A 17,702-nucleotide genomic window follows, 5' to 3' on the forward strand; every position below is an offset into this window, starting at 1 on the left:
CACATGAAAAGAGACAGCTGAATTAGCCTTGCTACTCCAACCGTCACCCCCAGTGGATATCAGCAAAAGATTTGGGCTTCAAGGATATTCAGTTGTGCTTTTGAGTTCTTGATCAGGCAAGGAATACGGTGGCTTTTCACTCCTGATAGCAATCCCCTCACAAACTAAGAAGGTCATGTTAAAGAAAATACCTCACAGGAATTGGGGGTGCCTGGAAGAGGATGACATTGGTATCTCAATCCTGGATTAGACGTCTGTTCCTGTGGCAGCTTTGCAGATCCGCTCCACAGTTATGTAAGCAGAGGTGAGGCCACCTGAGAGCAACTACAAGGAGAAAGGGAGCATGTGCATGCATTGTTGAGGGCATGAGGAGGTGGAATTTTATTACGTGGGGCTGCTGATGCAAAGGAACTACTGTGCTTGATTGCCGATGATGGCATTTGAGGCAGGGTTGGAAGCACGGAGTCAGAGCTAACGTTCCACGTCAAAAGGCTATGCAATGGAGAGGTAGCCTCAGAGACACCAATAGAGTTCACCTGTGCTCTTCTTTTTTTATTTTAATTTTTTATTGTTATGTTAATCACGATATATTACATCATTAGTTTTTGGTGCAGTGTTCCATGATTCATTGTTTGTTCATAACACCCAGTGCTCCATGCAAAACGTGCCCTCCTCAATACCCATCACCAGGCTAACCCATCCCCCTACCCCCCTCGTGCTCTTCTTAATAAAGCAAGTAGTTCAGCGCCCACCACAGAGTTTGTTTTTGGCTGAGAGGAGACTGTAGTTGCCCGGGGTAGGTAACAACGTTGTGGGCATTTTTCCTTCAAGCTCTACTTTCTGCTTCAACAAAGCAAAAGCTAGAACTAGAAAAGGGAAGTGGGGGATATACAGGGAGGCTGAGTTAGGAGAGGGGAGAGTTTATTGAAGTCTTCAATTTGGGCAGGTTTGAAACTTAGAGACTCTGGCTCAGATTTTTTTGGGGTAGGAAAAGGGGGCTCAAAGGGTGGTCTTTAAAGACAATAAAACCATTCCGTGTTTGGACTCCACTGAATTCAGGCTGTTGATATCAACACTGGTTATGCCGTAAAGTGCAACTATAGGCATTGTATAAGCTGATTTTATCTTCTGGTATGATTGATACATTTATGGTTAGAAACCATATGATGTTTTTAAAAGTTGAGTTAAACCTCAGGCCAGAGATGATTGACTATAATACTAATGACACAAGAAAGCATTTAACAATGTCTTTAGTACTAATGACTATCTTTGAAATGAGAAATATAAATTTCACTTGTAATTTTTTAAGAATTATCACATTATTCATGCTTTTAAATCAAAAGCCCCCACTTTTCAAGGACGTGAGAAAGTAAATATTAGTCATGTTTTGGGATTTTTTTCTTTAATCTACATGCCTAGAATTTCCAAAATTCCTTTAAAATGTGCCACTGTTCTTGCAAAGCACTTCCTTCTCCCCAGAGCACTTTTGGGTCCTGGGTTTTTGTTTGCTTTCAACAAGGGAAGACCACTAAAAAATTATTGCTTGACCTGCAGGGGGGGTTGGGGCTGTTTTATGCATTACTGGCCTGGTAACTTTTGCTGATTTTTTTTTTCCCCATTCTTTTTAGCTATGCTGGTAAAAGTGGAGAGTCTGACCCATACACCCAGTTTCTTATGTCACCCCTCTAAGGCTTCTTTTCCATATCATCCCTTTGGGGGAAGATTCCACATGTTCCTTCTTAAATATGCCTTCTTTTCTATTACAATGAAGGGGATGTTGACACTATCAGCTTTTTCTAATTCACCATGTTACACAGTGCTTCTGGAATCCTTGACTAATAATAATGAATAGGCAAGAGGGAGAAGAAAACGAAGGAAAAAGGATGGCAATGAAAGTAAGATAAAAAGAAAAAAATGGGTAAAATAAAAACAATACAGAGTGGTAGAGTGATATCGGAAGTTGCTTTTTAATTTCTGTGTGTGAAACTGGCATTTCTGGGCCACCCTGCTTGGTGGTTTTCTGGTTTGCATAATTGAATGGATATCATTGAAAGGATGTATGAATGGCATTACTATGATTATATAACAGTCTAAGCAGCTCGCTGTTGTGTGAAAGTGAATGAGCACTGCATTTTACTAAACCGTTACCCTGCTTTGACAGCTATTATGCTGTGATAAATGATTGCAGAATTAATTGAAGAGGTTATTATACTATTAAAACTTATTTCCACTGAGCAGTAATAATGAGAATTCATTGTTAGTGTCCACTATTCAGTGATAGGAAATTTCTCTTCTAGTGTTCTATGTATTTTTGAAACACATCTCTATTAGACCACCTATTAGAACTTAATTTATTTGAAGAGGTGCTAACCTTTTATCTTTCCATTGAAGGACCAGATTGTCCTGAAAAGGTCAAGATCTCCCCATTTCAAGCTTTTCTTTGCTTTCAGTACTCTCATACGGTCTCATTTCCCCCAGTAAGTTATCAACTGATTCAGTTACAGCTGAGTTGAATCTTCCAATTAATTGCTGTTAAGTTTCTTCAGATATGTAGAAGAGTTCCTTATGAAAAACCCCTCAGAAACCAATTTCTATTGATAGGAAAGATAATGCCTTCTTTTCTGCATTGTTAAAGGAGTAACTATTCTTATTAAATGCTGTTCCGTCAAGTATGTTTTAAACATTCCCATGAGCTCACCTCTATTCCAGAATATTTGGAAATTATTGGAGGAGAACCTGATAACTTTCTTTTACATATACTCCTTAAATAAGGGAAATTGTGATACAACCAGTGGGATTCTTAATGACCTTGTGAATTCACTTTGGGTAGTTTGGACAACGAGCCAGATTCTTCCATCACCCAGCAGGAGGAGCTACACCTGAACTTAATAGCCCATGGGCCTGGTAGTTACCTTTCCTTTGTCAGTAGGGGCTGTGCCTGAAGACACGGTCTCCAGGAGGTGGGCAGCTTGCTTTCCTCAGGCAACTCCTGTTAAATAGCTGGTACTCCAAGAGATTATTCTAGTATTTGCCCTGGAAGAAGGGTGATCAAATACACCTGAAACTAATGGAATATTGTTGACTATACTCAAAAGATCCTGGGGGCGGGGGTGAGAATCCTTTCCCTGGAACATGAATGCGTTCTTCATGTGCAGCAAAGCATGCTGGTTCTTGTTCGCTTTTCTGAGGGATGATGGTAGGATGAGGGGCTGGGGTCTTCTCTTTTTTTTGACCTTTCTAAGTTTCTCTAGTAAAGCCTGTGTGGTGTTGTAGAATCAAGGGATCCACCTTACAGGGCATAAATCCCACTGTATATTGATTTTCGTGAATTATGTGAGGTACTATTTTACTCTTCTGTATTCTGAGGAGGAATTTCCTCTAAACACGCCTCATCTTTTACTCAACTCCTTGCTCTTTCCAGTCATGGTGGTTTTAATTATCTGGCTGACAGGAAACAGCATCGATCCAAATTTATCAATTGTCAGAAGCAAACCTATCAATAGGCCTAAATGAAAGGTTTTTTTTTCTTTTTAACTCTTCTCTCTCCACTCTGCAAGAGAGGAAACGATGACTTGGGCACATGTTTTGCTCTACAGACACGAACTTTCCTGTGGGTAGTCTGTCCTTAGGGCTGGATTTGGAGGGCAGGGGGTTTTTAGGCCTGGTTGGTTCTCACGTTAAGCCGAATCTTCCAACTCCGCCTTTACCAGTGACAGGGTTAGTATCTTGGATTCCCATTTGCCTTGTGTATCTTTTATTTTTCACTGGTTCAGAACTCAGGGGAAAGGGATGGCACTGATTGGGGCTCTTTGGCTTCTAACCTCTCCAGCAGGGAGCTATTGAAGGATTAAAGCATTGCATAGAGTGCTGTGCTATTGCACAGGTACTCTTTCCAGTGATTGATTTACTCAGTTAAAAAGTGGTGCTATAGGAAGAGAGACTTTAGATTCCAAGTTCCAAATGTTTGTAATTGAGCATTTGGATCTGGTGAATTTGAAGAGGACACCTCACTAGAGAAACTTTCCTTCCAGTTCAATAGATAAGCTAATAGACCTTTGCTTGTGGCCCAAACGCTTTGCTCAGCCCCATTCCCACTGTGGGAAATGTGTCTAGCTAGAAATGGAATAATTTCTGTGAAGTACACAGTCCTAGTATTTCATAACTTAACTCGATCCTGGCTATTGAGGAGTACTTAAATGGCTTTAGAAGTCTCTATGGAGAGAAACCATATTTTTAAAGAAGTAATCAGGCATGCAAATGCTAGCATTTAAATGTAAGTCAAAATTGTATGGCATACTATAAATATGCCATAAATACATGGTGTGATAAGTTGGTTTATTGGGGGTAGGGAGTTTAGATAGAAGAATCTTATAGTTCCCTGAAAGATAGAATGAATTCTAGTTAAGATAACTTGAGGTTGGAAATAGCCTCACAAAGTGTTGATTGATTGATGGGTTTATTTATAGATTTTATTGATTTATTTGTAGATTTTATTTATTTGTAGATTTTATTTATTTGACAGAGACATAGCAAGAGAGGGAACACAAGCAGGGGGAGTGGGAGAGGGAGAAGCAGGCTTCCCGCTGAGCAGGTAGCCCAATGTAGGGCTCGATCCCAGGAGCCTGGGACCATGACCTGAACTGAAGGCAGACACTTAAGAACTGAGCCACCCAGGCGCCCTCCCCTCCCCAAAGGATTTAAATCTACAGTGGTATGTCAGTACTAGTCTGGACACCGTTTCTTTGTGCATTATTAGGCCTCAATGGATAATTATGTATAACTATACCCTGAATTTTGGAAACTGTATTTGGTGTTAGAAATAGAGTAAATAAACAGGAACTTATTTGTTTATTCTAATTCCAGTATAATTAGTGCTCATTAGTTTCAGGTGTACAATATAGTGATTCAACAATTTTTTGTTTTTTTAAATTTTTTTATTTTATTATGTTAGGTTAATCACCATACATTACATCATTAGTTTTTGTTGTAGTGTTCCATGATTCATTAGTTTTTGATGTAGTGTTCCATGATTCATTGTTTGCATGTAACACCCAGTGCTCCATGCAGTACATGCCCTCCTTAATACCCATCACCAGGCTAACCCATCCCCCCACCCCCTCCCCTCTAGAACCCTCAGTTTGTTTCTCAGAGTCCATAGTCTCTCATGGTTTGTCTCTCCCTCTGATTTCCCCCCGCCTTCATTTTTCCCTTCCTACTATCTTCTTTTTTAACTTATAATGTATTATTTGTTTCAGAGGTACAGGTCTGTGATTCAACAATTCTATATATTACTCCAGGCCCATCATGATGAGCGTACTTTTTTCTATAAAATGTCTTTCAAAATTTTGTTTAAATTCTAGTTAACATATAATGTAATAGTGGTTTCAGTACTTAGTGATTCCTCACTTACATATAACACTCAGTGCTCATCACAAGTGCCCTCCTTAAGACCCATCACCCACTTAGCCCATCCTGCACGCTGTTTGTTCTCCATTGAGTCTTTTATGATTTGCTTCCCTCTTTTTTTTTTTCTCTTCCCCTGTGTTCATCTGTTTTGTTTCTTAAATTCCACATAGGAGAGAAATATGGTATTTGTCTTTCTCTGACTGACTTATTTCACTTAGCATAATACCCTCTAGCTTCTTCCATGTTGTTGTAAATGGCAAGATTTCATTCTTTTTGATGGCTGAGTAACATTATATATATAATATACACACACATATACCACATCCTCTTTATCCGTTCAACAGTGGATGGACATTTGGGCTCTTTCCATAGTTTGGCTATTGTTAATGCTGCTATAAACATCGGGGTACATATACCCCTTCAAATCTGTAGTTCTATATCCTTTGGGTAAATACCTAGTAATGCAATTGCTGGGTCATAGGGAAGTTGTATTTGTAACTTTTTGAGGAACCTCCATACTGTTTTCCAGAGTGGCTGCACCAGCTTGCATTCCCACCAACAGTTCAAGAGGGTTCCCCTTTCTCTTTGTCCTCTCCAACATCTGTTTCCTGTGTTGTCAATTTTAGCCATTCTGACAGATATGAGGTGGTATCAATAAGTATACTCCTTAATCCCCATCACCTATTTTCACCTACCCACCCCCACCTCCCTTCTGGTAACCATCAGTTCTCTATAGTTGAGTCTGTTTCTTGGTTTGTCTTTTTTCCTTTGTTTTTATTAAATTCCACATATGAGTGAAATCTTATGGTATCTGTCTTTCTGACTTATTTCACTTAGCATTATACTTTCTAGCTTTATCCATGTCATTGCAAATGGCAAGATTTCATTCTTTATGGCTGAATAATATTCCATTGTATGTATATGTATATGTATATCTACACACACACACACACAATTTACATATATATCACATCTTTATCCATTCATCTATTGATGGACACTTGAGTTGCTTCCATAATTTGGCTATTGTAAATACTGCCATAAACATAGGGATGCACATACCATTTCAAATGAGTGTTTTTGTATTTTTCAGGTAAATATCCAGTAGTGTGATTAGTGGATCATAGGGTAGTTCTATTTTTAATTTTTTTATTTTAATTTTTTAATTTAAATTTTGTTAACATACAGTGCAATATTGGTTTCTGGAGTAGAATTCAATAATTCATCACTTACATTGAGGAACCCCATACTGTTTTCCACAGTAGCTGCACCAGTTTGCATTCTCACCAACAGTGCAAGAGGGTTCCTTTTCCTCCACATCTTTGTCAACACTTGTTTCTTATGTTTTTGATTTTAGCCATTCTGACAGATGTGAGGTGATAGCTCATGGTGATTTTGGTTTTCATTTCCCTGATAGTGATGTTGGGCATCTTTTCATTGTCTGTTGGCCATCTATATGTTGTCTTTGGAGGAATGTCTGTTCGTGTCTTCTGCCCACTTTTAAATTGGATTATTTTGGGGGTGTTGAGTTGTATCCATGCTCTATATATTTTGGATACTAACCCTTTATCCAATATGTCATTTGCAAATATTTTCTCCCAACAGGAACTTCTTTTTAAGAATTAGAGCAAAGTGTACAATTTGTGAACTTAATCAAACTGTCTTGGTGATTGAGAGTTCTCATTGAGTTCATTTTATTGAAATGTTTTTCAGGTGAAAGTAAAAATCTTTTTACGACAAACTATTGTTTTTCTGTGTAGGTGAATTTGGTTTTTTGTTTCTAAGATTTTATTTATTTGAGAGAGAGAATGAGAGAGAGCATGAGAGTGGGAAAGGTCAGGGGGAGAAGACGACTCCCTGCTGAGCAGGGAGCGCGATGCGGGACTTGATCCTGGGTCTCCAGGATGATGATCTGAGTCAAAGACAGCCACTTAACCAACTGAGCCACCTAGGTGCCCTGGGTGAATTTATTATATTTGAATGTACTGCTAGAAATCATATTGCCTGTTTACTGCAAGTGTAGATGGATTACATTTGTCTGGGTTCTCTGTAGAGGATTAAACAAATTTGAGAAAGTGACAGAATAGTAAGGAATGTATCTGCTGCCTTCTGCCTCTTGAACTGAATTGAGATTTCTCAAGTTTTCATTAGATGGCATTTATGCTTTTCTTCCATTTTTACCTTTATTCTCTTTCTGATACTCATTTTCTTCTCTTACTATTATCAGTGATATTTATTTGTAACTCTGTTGTGCCACATTTTTTCTGGACCGTGACTCCTTGAGGAAAGGGATTACAGAATAATTGTCGTATCCACTGAACAGGGCCTGCACAGGAGAGTACCCAATTAGTATTAACTAAATGAGCTATTGGTATGTGAAAACAAAGTAATTTTGTCCTATAGACACCTCCTTTGTAATGTAGTATTTGTGTTCTGGTTTTATATTACAGAAGACTGTTTTGCATATATCCTAAAGCAGAACAACTTTGTTCTGACATTTGTTCTTCAACAAAATAGGTTTAATTGCAAAATATGCTTCTTTGCAAAGTTCCAGTGATGATTCACTGTTTTTCATTATTGACCTGACATCTAACTGTACATGCTCCGTTGCCCATGCCATCACTGCTAATGAAGAAGTACTTTCAAAAGGTGGGGTGGACCATGTGTTCTATCTTGTCAGCCTAACTGTAGACTGCTAGAAGAAAAGTGATTAGCTATTTCTTGGAAAAGAACTGTTTTTTTTCCCCCCTTATACCTGGGTGTCAATATGGATACATCTGCATATCCTTTTTAGGTTCTGGATAAGTATCTTCTGTAAGGAATATAATTGGTATGTCTTAGAAATGATTCAGCCTGGTATTTATTGAAAGGATTCAGATATATCTATTGAACAAATGAATGAAACCACACGCATAGGATTGGTCACAACCACAAAGAAAAGCGGTTTATCATTCCTAGGAGCTGCGGAATCTAGATGTGACAAGAATACAAAGATGCAACTTAAGCATGGACAGATGTCCAACCTGGAAAGAGGGACATACCTCACCCACACTACACCCCCGTCCCTACTTTAAGCATCCTCTAGGAGTTGGTCTATGCCACACCACTTTCTTTAAAAATTCTTACAGAATTTTATTACCATAACCTTGTTTGTGAGAAGCCTAAATGATATGAGAAACGCTAACGAGTTTAAGAGCAGACTAGTTTACCAAAGGTTTTCATCTGGTAAATATATATAATATATATACACATATAATTCTCCTAAGTGATGGACTTTTTTGCTTTGCTTTCTTTTCTGTGCCTCCTCATGCAAACTTCTAGTGGTCTTCCTAGTGTGAGGAAGGTTTAATAAAGATATGGGAAGAAATATTTTGACATTTTAGTATCTTCCATTATTAGCAAACTGACAGTTTGCTTTATAAATAAACTTGGGGTTTCCAACTATCTGATTTTAACTGAAATACTATATTTAAGATTTCTGTTCAGAAAACACATTGAGAAAATGCCAGATGTGTAAATGTCTTTTTTTTTTCCCATCAAGTATATTACTATGTTATTCTCTGACCTGCATTAAGTATTTCTGCTGGTTCTCAAGGTCTGAAAATTTGCTACAAAGAGGCTGCCACTGGGCCAAGAGCCTTTGAGTCTTAAGAGGCCTCTGTGGAGCAAAGCATACCAAGTAGGCAGGCCGTGAGGAGTCATGCAGAAATGTTGAGTGGTTTCTTCCTATATATGCATAATTTGGGGTATTGCTATTCACCTGAGGCTTACATTTCTGCTGTTTCTAAATGATCTTTTAGGTAAGGGCTATTTGAAAACTTAAAAAGCTTGGCCACTTTAATCAACTTAAAGAATTAGTACTAAAATTCCTTAGAGAAAAAAATGTAAAATTTTTCAGCATGAAATTTACATTCCCTTTGTGCAGGGGCTGGTTTTTTCAGCAAATGTAGTCAATAAATTTATCTCTGAAAACATAAATGTGTATGCAAGAACCGTCAAACATCTGGTGAAGTGGTTTCTTTCAGAAAAGCCAAAATCTAGTGCTCTGAGGTTGGCAAACTATGAGAAATCTTTTGAAATGGAATTTTTTTTTTTTTTGTAACAGGAAGAAAACCTTCCAAATTTTGTTGCGTACCCAATATCTCTTTTTAAAAGAAAACATTTTGCAAATTTGCTAAACTGATTAAGTCTATTGCAATTCCTATGTTAAAAGCTCTATAAAGTAAGGATTATATATAATCTAAACTAATAAATGTGACAGATTAAATGTTAACCCAGAAGAGGGCTCCTTTAGATTTTAAGATTAGAGGCAATGAATTTTTGAAAATTACATGTTATGACTTTTATCAGTTTAAGGAGAAAAAATATGGTAATCAATAAATGTTGCATGGTAAATGTGTACATTGTCAACAGATGTTAAGCATATCTATATTTAATACTTCTCATAGCCTCTGGTCTCTAAAATAGCTCCTTTTGCATTTTCTAATAAACTATTCAGAGAATTGAGTTCTAATTAAAAATTTTTGTGCTAACAAATGAACTATACTCTGAAGCAAAAAAAAAATTCTTTTTTCCCTTGCTCCTTTTGCCCTTTTCTCTTTTCCCCTTCCTCCCCTTCTTTCTCCTTCCCTTTTTCCCTTTGACACATAACTTCCACATCTATCATTTTTTAGGCACTGGGGAAACACAGGTAAATGTCTTCAAGGAACTTATAATTTATTGAGGAAAAGGTACTAATCAAAAATCAATGTGATAAGCAACCTAATGGTGCATGAAAATCAGAGGGAGAGATATTGATGCGTATTAAGGCAATTCCCATGCTTAGTCTGAAGCTGGAATACTTTGAGGGATGGAAATTTGTCTGACTTGGTGAGGGGCAAGGGGCCTTTGGGAAAAGAGAACACCCCATATAAAAATTTGGAAACAAGATCGTGAACTTCAAGTAGTTCTTTTGGGTTCAAACACAGGTGGTGGAGTGTGGGAGGTTAGCCTGGATATGTAGGCATGGGCTAGATTTGAAAAAGGGTCTTTTGCTTAGTAAGGGATTTAGACTTGATCCTATAGTACAGGGGTTAGCATATGTTTTCCTGCAATAAGGTAGTAAATCTTCAGACCTTGTGGGATATAAATCTCTGTAGCATGAAAGCAGCCACAGATAATATGTGAACAAGCATGGTTATATTCTAATAAAACTATAAATATGGGGATTTGAATTTTCTATAATTTCTACTGGTCATAAAATATTTTTCTTAATATTGGGGTGGAGGAGAGGAACAATTCTTAGCTCGCAGACTATACAAGAACAGATTGCAAGGCTGGATTTGGCCCATGGCTTATACTTGGATTGCTGACCTCTGCTATGGTAGATGATGAACTATCATTGAAGAGTTCTAATCAGAAAGGACATAGGCTCTTATTTGCATTCTAGAAAGGTCTCTCCGGTGCAGCATTTTCTAAACCATGCTCTGAGAAACCATGCTAGAAGTTGTTCTGGGTAAAAAGATCCCAAAAGCAGATCTTAAGAAATGCTCTATGTTCTTAGAGATTCACAAAGCACTGGGGTATTAAAGGCTCTGAGAAGGGTTGCAGAGAACAACTTGTTTAATTTTTTGTTGACTAGCATTCATTACATTTATATATGGAAACTTCAATAAAACATGATTTAGGAAGTGCTATTTTAGTGGCTATTATATTAATGAAGTTCAGTAAAGATCATCAAGATCAACTAAGCAGAAATCTGTTGTGATACTCATGGGAAAAATGAAACAAACCAGGCAGTAATGACAGTGTAAAAACTTCATTACTATCGAGGAAACGCAATTTCTAGCGGAGAAAGTAATTTTAAGTATTTTTCTATTAAATAGGAAACATTTGAAGAAGCATGGGTTTTTTTACACACAGTATAAACACATCTTAGAAAACAGCAACAAACAAAAGGAAGTAAAGAATATTTGAGTACTTAAAATAGGAAATCCAGAGTCAAAATTTATGCTACCGAGTCCAGTGGGGGTAGATCCTGTCATTCGCACACGGTCAAATGAAGATGCTTGAGGATTGCCTTAATATTCTAATGTCCAAGAAAGACTAAGAAAATGATTTATTAAAATCCTTTCAAAGACTATGTCAATCAGGGTTCTTGGTTCCCAGTAATAGAAATTGACTGGATCACTTAAAGCTGAAAGGATACCTATTAGAAATATTAGTCATAGACTTCAAAGGAAGGTAGAGAGCCTGACTCAGAAAACAGTGACTACAGACAGCAGAAACCAAATCTGGGTGACATCATGCCACTAGAACAGTCTTGTAAAATGCTACAGTTGGGAGCATGTCCACTGCTGATGGACTGCTGTGGCTAGGCCCCCCTTGTAATGGTCTTTTGCTATTACCCACTTCAGCTGACTTATTTCTGACTTGTCCTGTGTCTTCACATTCCTTCCCCAAGATCTAAAGACCTGGGGAAGAATATCAGATAATCCGACTGGCTGAACCTACTTTCCATGTCTATATCCTGGATACTAGGGATAAATACTATCTCTTTCCTTAAACGTCCATGGTTAGAGATGGGATACTCTATTCTATCAGTATTATAACCAATTGAAAATTCAATACAGATAGGAGTATGTGTTGCCTGTCCCCAAAATAATAAATATCCACCCCAAAGACCAAGAAAGGGAACTACTTGTGAATAATACCTTTATCTGAAATATGCTATCCTCGTTACTGTGCCCACTAACTGCATTAGCTGGATTACAGCACTTAGAGGATAAGCCAACATTAAATGAAACTTCCAAACATAACTGCAATTTGATAAGCTTGGACCTTTGGGATACAGCATATTTAGAATAGTTTTATTTTTAATGAACGGGGTTCAGTGATCTTCTAAATTCCAGATAATTCAGTCACTATCTAAAATCTAATGATCTCAACAAATTTTCTTTAAAAGAACTTGAGTTAGGGGCGCCTGGGTGGCTCAGTTGGTTGGGCGATTGCCTTCGGCTCAGGTCATGATCCTGGAGTCCCGGGATCGGGTCCCGCATCGGGCTCCCTGCTCGGCTGGGAGTCTGCTTCTCCCTCTGACCCTCTCCCCTCTCATGCTGTCTCTCTCTCTCATTCTCTCTCTCAAATAAATAAATAAAATCTTAAAAAAAAAAACTTGAGTTAAAATCTAAGTGCCACATATTTTTCTGTGAATTGAAAAATGTCTTTTGTCAAAATCCCTACATCTTTAGAACATAATACCGATGAATGAGATACTTTTAAACCATTTGTATACTCCATCTGGTTCCAATACTGTTTAAGATGTAGAGTATTAAGAAGGTTTCACCCTGTTCACTGGAAGTTGTAAGTTAATATTTTCATTGCTTGCTGAGGGTTTTTCTCCCCCCTTCTGGAATCTTGAAGGGGAATTTGGCTATAGACTACCAAAATTGGTAAAATAATAGGTACATGATAAACTTATTTAGGTAAATGAGTTGTCTTCCCTAGAGCTTTATTTCGAGATGTAATAATTCAAAATCTAGTAACTTTTTTTGGCCCTTAACTTTGGATGGTGATAGCCATCTGCTAGTTTCTATTTGTTTTAAAATAGATTACTGAAGAGGATATATTTGGTACTTTATAATGGAAATACAGACAATTCTCTCAGAGAAGAGGTATAGGGACAGGCTTATCTTTCCCACTTGCCCTGACATAGCAGGTTAGAAATATGTGAAGCAGCTAATTTAGCATCTATAAGCTTAGTTGCACTTCAATGCAGGCAGGAACTGTTACCTTGGTTAATCAACCCCTGGTGAATATGACATCCGTTTCCTACCTAATCTCTAATGGACAGCTCTGATCTCTAGAAACTCTATACAAAAGTTATATATAATTTTCGAGGGTACATTGGTATGCCTGAATTACTTTTAGGATCTGTTATAACCAAATGCTCAGTTGACTCCCTAACTCATCTACTGAGTGATTTGCTATAGCACTGAAAACACAAATGGTTTTTTTTTTTGTTTTGTTTTGTCTTTAAGATTTTGAGAGAGAGCAGTGAACAGGTGGGAGGGGCAGAGGGACAGGGAGAAGCAGGCTCCCCACTGAGCAGGGAGCCTGATGAGGGGCTCCATCCCAGGACCCTGAGATCATGACCCGAGCCGAAGGCAGATGCTTAACTGACAAAGCCACCCAGGCACCCCAAGAACACAAGTTTGATAAGATTTTTAAGGGGGTTTCATGCTATCTTCTAACAGATGAGCTAAAGATTTATGTTTTAATATTTTACATTAGATACATAGGTGGTGATAGTTCTAGGGACAGTAAATATACATTTCTAGGGTTATATTTTAAGTCACACGGATGCTTTTCTAGTGCACAGTATTTGCAGAGCATGCTGCTGAGTATAGATTAGTGTGAATTAGTAGATACTTTGTCTTCAAATATCTTAATTGAATGAGGAGATAGCTTATCCTTTGAGCATACTATCTTGCACAATCTCTACGCTGGAAGAGTATAAATAATGACTGATTCTTCCCTCTCTCTCCCTTCATTCCTCCCTTACACCTGCCCCCACCTCCTTGCTTTCATTGTACCAGGCTCTGGGATTAAACCTGTTAGTTCATCACCTTATCCCCAGGTTTTCCTCTTTCCAAAAACCCTGCTTCCCTTTCTTCTTTTGCTATTCCCTATGCTTTAAGAAAGCAAGCCAAGAATAATAAAAATAATAGGGAGAGATGATAAATGTTCCAAAATTTTTCAAGATCCTTATAAATTCCACATAAAAGAGTAACTAGAAATCTTACTGAATGACTGCTCCTTATTTATATTTCTGAGTGAGGGAACTAAATAGCCCTTACTTCCTTTAGGTAATACGACTGGGGATTCAGGGAGTGAGGGAAGAGGTGAGCTTTCTCTTGAACATAGAATTGAATGAACTAGTAGGGGTCCCTCTCCATTAAGGGGATAGTTTTCCTTTCTGAGGACTCATATCGGGTGACTTCAATTCCCTTGCTTCACATAGAATTAGCAACTTTAAGAACTCCCTCACAAGACCTTCTTGTCAGATTATGCCAGTACCCTTACCTTATTTAGTGGGCTTGGCTCAAAGTAGTTTTTGTGTGTTTTTGAAAACTAAATCCACATTTACAAGATAGGGATTCATTACAAAAGTTTAAATGAAGTGCCATGACTAAAAAATATGCTGAGTTTTGAAGGCATTCTGGGAGAGTAGTTCCATACCACATTTTGCTATGGCAGGGTCTTTGGAAGGAATACAGCCCTCTAAACTGAATAGTGAGAGGGGCAGCACCCCCATAGGCATGCCTTGCATATGCTTGTCAAGCAAAAAGACACAGATGACAGAAGTCCAGACTGTTCTCCTTTAAAGGTGGCATCTATGTAAATTAGAACTGTGCTATTCACTTAATTACATGAAGACTAAAGAGGTTTTCTCTGCATTAGATTTTTAGCTTAAAATGGTATGACTTAAAATACTGCATAGATATACAGGGAGTTTACTCTGGCCAGCATTGGGGCAGGGGCACCTCAGAGGTAGGCAGACATCGTACAGATGGATGATGATCATCTGGCCTCACATATGTACAACCTCATGTTGTGCTCCAGGGTGATTTATATTTTTAAGGGTAGCTAATGCTTTCCAGAGCAATGTGGGAAGCTCACCTTAGAAGATTCCAAAATTTAGTATAGTGCTACCTCATTTCAATTTACTTGCTCCTTTTTAAAAGGATTAATAATTCTAATCAACTTTGACTTTGGTTATTATGTAATTATTTGGAATAAAAGACTTACCAGATAAATAAAACAGTCAATTCTGTCATATAAATTAGTATTTTTTTTTTTTGGTGCACTAAAGCAGAAATCAGAATACTTGCATTTTAGTTCTAACTATTCTTCCATCAATCTGGGCCACGGATATTTTTCCTAAATGAGATGGAATATAAATAAGAAAAAATGTTTCTTGCCTGCTTGGGAAATTAATCCCCTTGGAACTCGGTTTTATCATTTACAAAATGGGAATAATAGCTACACATCCTGTCTCCTGGAGTTGTGATGAGCATGCGATCAAGTAACAAATGCTCTGTGGATTGTAAAATACATACTGTAGGACACTGTGGTCATCACACTGTCGCCTTTGTGTTGCCCAAGAAACAGACCCTGAGGAGGGATTTGTGTACAGTTTGTTGTGCAGATCTCGTAGCAGTAGGTCCTGTGAGAATGAAGAAGCCAGGACTGAGCAGGGAAAGAAATTGAACAATGATGCAGTTTCAAACAGTTGTAGCAAAGGCTTTAGCCAATCACAGGGGAGCACTGAATGTTTTAATGCTGGTTTGAAATGAGGCAAGGGGGCCAGATTTTGTACCCCTCAACCAACTTGTCATTCAGTGTGAGCTGTCCTGGGGGATGGGATAATCTTGGATGTAGCAGTTCCAATGAGTAGATAAAAGTCCCCAGGGAAGGACTCAGCAGTGAACCTTCAGTGGGAAACATTATCGGAAGCTGGGGAAATGAGTTTCATGGGTCCTGAAGGGAATATCTTGATGGTGTACCATAGCAGTGTAATGCTTAAATCCACTTGATCTGTGGAATAAATTTACTTTGTCGGAGATCAACTCTTCCAAAATTCTAATTGGTCTTCTTTAGTGAGGGGAATTTGCAAAAGGAAATATAGAGAGGTACTTTAGCCTCAGCTACTGCATCTGGTGTCAGGACTCTGCAAACAAAACACCCCAAATCCTCCTTTTCTATTTATTCTAGATTCTTTATATCCTTACTTAACACCTCTACTGGTCAGTTGGCTTAGGCGGTAGAGTAAGCCAGACTGTCTCTGGGTGTGCTCTTCTGGGAGTACTTCCTTTACTTGCCCATTTACTGTCAAAGTTGGGCAAGGGAGTACTAACAGGTATCCAGTGCATTATCTGAATGCCAAGTGTGTTCTTCTCTGCCTTTTGTAACCATAGGCTGGATGATAATAAATTACCCCTACCAGGGTGCTGACTTCTTTCCTTGCCTGTTGGTCTTCTGACACAAGAAACCACAAAAGCTGGACAGCAAATGTAGCTTAAAACTGAATAGAACTCTTGTCCTATACTGTCGTGGAAGCAGGTCTACAGATCCTAGAGTTGTAGCACAAGAAGCACAACTTTCCCCAAATATGTCCCTGGGAATGATGGTAAGAGGGGTAATTTCTGCTTCTCTCTTGTTCTATTGAGTGTTTTCCAAGAGTCTAGGAACATAGCAGCAACATAATGGTCATTGACTTGATGGCATACCTGCATCCTGAATGCTAGGTCCATGTCTTATAGGGTATTTTCTCCAAGATGGTACCTCAGATACTACTTCCAAAGCCTCTTTTGTTGTTTTATCAAGCCAGCAGTTTCTGGGGGGTATAGTACGAATCAGTGGATTTTGGGGTGCATATGTCTTTTTCCATAAAGTGGGTTCCTTGGTCTAAGGTGGTTATATGGCCTACTTTTTCAGTGGACCAGACTAGAAACCCTAGAATCACCATGGTAGGGGTGATAGAAAAGGCTCAGAGTAGTGGGGTATGCTAGTGTGGATATGCTAAGTAAAAACAAAACAAAACAAAAAACCCTCACCAGCCCGCTATGTTCTTGCAAGAGGCCCGCAGAATAACACTGTATTCACCAAAGAAGTCAAATGTTCTGGTGAGAAGGTGACCAGCATCACTGAGAAGCTCTCTTCTTTGTAGTCCAGAACTGATGGTAGGCAATGCTGTTAAAGAACTGGGCTCCTTGATAGTAGCGGGGATAATCTTGTCCTAACAGAGACTGGGTACAACACCAGTTGTCTGGTGTGGCTGTGGATGCAAATTTGTCTCAGGGAGGGGGCAGAACCTTAGGCAAGGAAGCACCTTTTTCCTTTTTCTTTTTTTTTAATTCACGTATAATTAACATACAGTGTTACATTAGTTTCAAGTATACAATGTAATTCAATATTCCACACGCTTCAGGGCTCATCAAGATAAATGTACTCCTAATCTCCTTTATTTCACCCACCCACCCCACTCCACCTCTCCTCTGGCAACCACCAGTTTTACCTAAGAGTCTGCTTTGGTCTTTTTGTTTTTGTTTTTGTTTTTGTTTTTCCCCTATCTGTTCCTTAAATTTCACATGAGTGAAATCCTCTGGTATTTGTCTTTGACTTATTTCACTTAGCATTATACCCTTTAGGGCGATTTATGTTGTTGCAAATGTCAAGATTTCAGTTTTTTTTTTTCCATGACTGTGGAAGTGTGTGTGTGTGTGTGTGTGTGTGTGTGTGTGTGTGTGTGTGTG

The sequence above is a fragment of the Callorhinus ursinus genome, unplaced genomic scaffold (assembly GCF_003265705.2).
Source record: "Callorhinus ursinus isolate GAN/ISIS: 27379988/994484 unplaced genomic scaffold, GSC_fseal_2.0 scaffold8, whole genome shotgun sequence".
Lineage (NCBI taxonomy): Eukaryota > Metazoa > Chordata > Mammalia > Carnivora > Otariidae > Callorhinus > Callorhinus ursinus.